At 32.7% G+C, this 4,696-nt stretch overlaps 1 long non-coding RNA gene across 2 annotated transcripts; it reads right to left on the bottom strand.

The window, feature by feature from the left end:
- Positions 1-352: 352 nt before the first annotated feature.
- LOC133824709 (uncharacterized) lies at positions 353-4,493 on the bottom strand. Of its 2 annotated transcripts, XR_009888564.1 has the most exons (4): positions 4,016-4,493; positions 3,855-3,933; positions 2,240-2,305; positions 353-1,178 (listed from the first exon to the last, which is right to left on the bottom strand). It is a non-coding gene; the product is annotated as an uncharacterized LOC133824709 (long non-coding RNA). The 2 variants fall into 2 exon arrangements; XR_009888563.1 differs by lacking the exon at positions 2,240-2,305 and having other exon boundaries at positions 4,016-4,482.
- Between the last annotated feature and the right edge of the window lie 203 nt (positions 4,494-4,696).

Genomic DNA, 4,696 nt, shown 5'->3' with positions numbered 1-4,696 from the left:
AAAATTTGTAGAATGTCTCCTATAACTATATTATACATTGTTACATAACAAAATAAGAGTAACAGCTTATTTATGTACCAAAAATACAAAAAATATATATAATTATTAAAAATAATCCATACTATAATGTTACCCTACATATATAGAAATATAATTCCTCACTCTGTATACAAGTTAAGAAAGCTCGGTAACAAAATAAAGAGGTGATATCCAGTTATCCACTTCACGTGGCAACACAACCTTTTTGGCTCCTGTAGAATCCCGACATTTTCAAAAGTTATATATATATATAAAAAAATTTCTATATGACAGTGATTGGATTGATAATAAAGAAAGAGAGCTCTTGGTTCAGTTCTCCGCCTTAACGACAGAAAAAAGGATCGATCAAATTCTATTGAGTCTGAGTCATAGTGATCATTTATCAAAGAATGACTCTGGTTATCAAATGATTGAACAACTGGGAGAAATTTACTTACGATACTTAGTTGACATTCATAAAAAGTCTCTAATGAATTATGAGTTCAATACATCTTATTTAGCAGAAAGACGGCTTCACTTTAAGCTTTACCGGTGGGACTCTCAGTGTTCTCGACCCGTGAACAGTTTTCGGCGCAATTTTTTTTATGACCGTGTATATTGTAGCTATTTAGAGCTTCTTGCAAATTTTCAGAAAATTCCGAATAGTTTACAGTATCGAAAACAAGATGCAAACATGTTGTTTTCCACACGCATAAAAAAAATAGTCACGGGTGCAACAACATGTTTGAACTTAGTTTTCGGTAGTGTAAACTATTCAGAATTTTCTGAAAATTTGCAGGATGTTCTAAATAGCTACAATATACACGGTCATAAAAAAAATCGCGTCGAAAACTGTTCATGGGTCGAGAACACTAAATGTAACGATCCGGATTTTTCAAGACTCAATAATGCGGAAATATAAATGTTTTCATTTAACAAAATGTCTCAAAAACCCATAGAAAAAAAAACTTTTTAAAAAGTCGTATGGCCATACTTAACATTTAGTTACCAAACATGTTTTATAAAGATTAGAGTGAGCCTAGTTTAGGAAAATTACACAACATTTCCAAAAATAAAAAGGCTTCCCAAAAGGTCGGTCCACATGTACATTTGCAAGGAAGACTCCAGCGCTCACTGCTCTGCCTTGCCCTTGCTCTTACCTACAACATGAAACAACTAGGTAAGCGAAAACGCTTAGTAAGATCAACTTTCAAACAAAGCATGTAGAGAATTAGGGTTCCGGACCCATCCGAACCCTACACAATCAATTTCAAGAACGCTAAATCGTCCTGGAAAACTTATGGTCATGCCTGATAACCAATGATAAATTAATTCGTAACTAGATAAAAATCCTGCACTCAGAAAAATCCCAGAACAAGCAGATATATCATATCACAGCTAATTCTTATCAACAATTATATCCCTGCACTCAGAAAATCCCAGAGCAAGCAGATATATTATATCACAACTATATCTTACCAACAATTATCTCCCTGCACTCAGAAAATCCCAGAGCAAGCAGATATATTATATCACAATATAATTTGAGACCAACGCTCGACAATTTCCAACAATTCATGCGTAACGCGCCCTCCAACATAATTTCTAATCTGTAAAAGAGAACCGAGTCTCCACACTAAGATCTAGCCAATAAATATTCTCATCAAGGGTAACTATCGTGTTACCTAGGGCATCGCTACTTATTCAAGAGTGTAATCCAATTTACACGGTTTTATGGAGACTTCTATGTTAATCAGTGGTGCTGGTGAGCAGCTGCCCCTAGGGTGTTCAACCTCACTCAATCTTGGCAACTCCTAGTATCTCTAAGCACTCTCACGGAATGGCCAATATTCACGGCTGCTATCCGGGAATAACTTATCAGAGCACTTGCTCGGATTCTAACCGTCCAATGATTAAGTAAGCATGAGGGCCCCTAGGTCCCATTTATCTTGGCGCCCCTAGGTTTAACCAGCTTATCCTCATCTCATGGCCACTCGTCGCGGTAATGAACCGGACATAAATAAAATCAAGCAGTGTGACGGGGATCAACCGTCTAGGATATGACGGACTTCTACCGTTCATATTTTCTAAATCAGCACTCACTAGACTAACGTCTCTAAGCAACTTTCTATGACAGCCTATATATATGCATGTATCCCTATACTAACATACAAGACAATAATCATTTCATGTTGCAGCCATACAATATAAGTTGACTTACTTGGAGTCCTTAGCGCTCAGCAAGTTTTCACCCTCCAACGTTCAGTCCAGTTACGCTTAGCCAATACTGTAGTTATCCATACAGTATACTCGGATTAATTATGGCACTCATAATTCATTATTATTATTTTGGGCAGTTTGGTCATTTTAATAAAAGTCATTTGTAAGGATTTACAATCCTTATTTGGTTTTAAACCTATTAAGGAAAGTTATACAAAATATTTGAGACTAAACCCTAAGTCTCGGGGAGACCTATCCTAAGGTCTCGATACCTAGGCTCCGGTATCACAATGGTATTTCCCCACAACCCACTAAAAATCTTATTCTTTCATGGTATCACTATTAACCCGCACTTTCGACTAGTCGGTTAAAATATGTAAGATTTTAGCCGGTATTATATCCATAAAATACAAATAAATTCCTTAATTATTTTTAAAGAAAATAAACTCTTTAAATTTTCCTTTTATTTTTCTTAAGGTTTTAATATCTAAAAACCGTTTTAAGAAAATTGCCTAATTTGTCTTAATTAGGAAAACCGTTATAAATTTCTCATCTTGACTAATTAATTTTCCAAAAGCAATTAATCAATTTTTACTTACTAGAAAAATAATTCATTTAATTATTTTCTCAAAATATAGGGTTTTAAACCCTCTTTTAATTTATTAACTATTAATAAATTAAATCTCTTATTTTTAGAAAGAATAAAAACTCTTTAATAAAAATAATTCATTTAAACTCAAAGGGTTAATTTTAGTGAAAATATGATTTCAAGACTTACCATTTTATATCTTGAAATAAACAAAATTTTACTTTTTACCTTATGTTCCAAAATCTCATTTTTACACTAAGTGTGAAAAACCTATTTTTCACATTTTTAACTACATACTTCGTTAGTTCATAACTTGAAATTTACTTACCCAATTGTTACCAAGATTTCCCAATTCCATTTTTGTTATGCCATTTAGGTCTTTGAAAAATCTTAGGTCAAAATGAGCATTTTTTATTGGTGAAATCATTTTCCAACAATGAGGTAAAAATGACCTTATTTTCAAGTCCTTATTTTTCCCAAACTTTGACAGTTAATAACTTTCAAACCGTTCAATATTTTCTTACCAAATTTTACAGTGGAATAATAGGTTATGCCAGTAATATGTCCACAAAATTTTATAAAAAACTGGGTTCATTTTCCCTATACAGTGGCTGTCCAAACTTGGTTCCGAAAATAAGAATACGAAAAAAACAGTTTTTTACCTAAACTTTGAAATAGCATAACTTACTCATTTCTAAACATTTTTTTGTGTTTCAAAAGCTCAATTTTATGTACTCAATCTCAACAACATCACAGTACAATTTAATTTTACAAAAAAAATATACAGTGGCTGCTTGACCCCTTGGAAGTCACAGCTCAAAACATGTTTTGTTTTAGGGTATCCTACAAAACCCTTGGGGGTTTTGGTTCCCATTTTCAAAAATCAATACACATGCATCATAAAAATTATTAAACAACTACCATAACCTTATTACATCACCAACAAGAAACTTTAAGCATTAGATATACAAAATAATGCATAAAACTAAAAACCCTACAACAAAATCATCAAAAGTAAACTTTTTACCTCTTTGGTGTTCTTGCTTAAGGTTTGGACCTTCCTATTAGCTTTGGCTCCTCCAAAACCTTTCAAAAACCCTAACCAACTTCCCCCAACAACATAGTTAATTAGCTATTTGAAACTCTAAGCTTAAAACTTTACAAAAGCCTAGATTAGTGAAGGTTTACCTTAGGAAAAATACTTCCTAGACCAAGACTTAGCCTCAAAGTTTCCTTGGTGTTCCTGGGCTTGAAAAATGGAGAGAACACTTTGAGAGGTCTTCAAAAAAAGATGATAGTGAATGAGAGATGGAGAGTGGTCGGTTCTTAGTGTGGGAATTGCTCACAATACTCTTCAAAATATCACAAGGTACTTGAGTGTTTTTCTATCCACTTGCCCACTTGACCTCTTAATTAAATGGTATTTAAATTTTATAAAATTTGGGTTCACACCACTCTAAAACACCACATGGCCGGCCACCCTTTGCCATATATGATCATTTCAATTTTTTTTTTTTTTTAATAAAGGTTTCATAAGAAGAAAAGTCCAAATTGGCTTTTGACACATTTTTCACTTTTATTAAGTTTTAATCACCAAACTTAACATTAATTGATTAAATTAAATGTCTCTCACATTTAATTTAATTAATAACATAATAAAATTTAACCTAAGGTCCATTCATGGAATAAAATTTCCCATTTCGGTAAAATTAGGCATTTAACACAAAATGCCCTAAAATTTCCATTTTCTTTTAGGTTTATTATTTTTTACCAAACTTTAACTTTTATGAATGTATTTTTTGCCCAAAATATAATTGCCATGATTTTTCATTTTATTTTCCGAGATTTTTACCCGATCAGGGTTTTTGT

The sequence above is a fragment of the Humulus lupulus genome, chromosome 1 (genome assembly GCF_963169125.1).
Source record: "Humulus lupulus chromosome 1, drHumLupu1.1, whole genome shotgun sequence".
Classification (NCBI taxonomy): Eukaryota; Viridiplantae; Streptophyta; class Magnoliopsida; order Rosales; family Cannabaceae; genus Humulus; species Humulus lupulus.
This window is presented reverse-complemented; position numbering and strand designations above follow the sequence as displayed.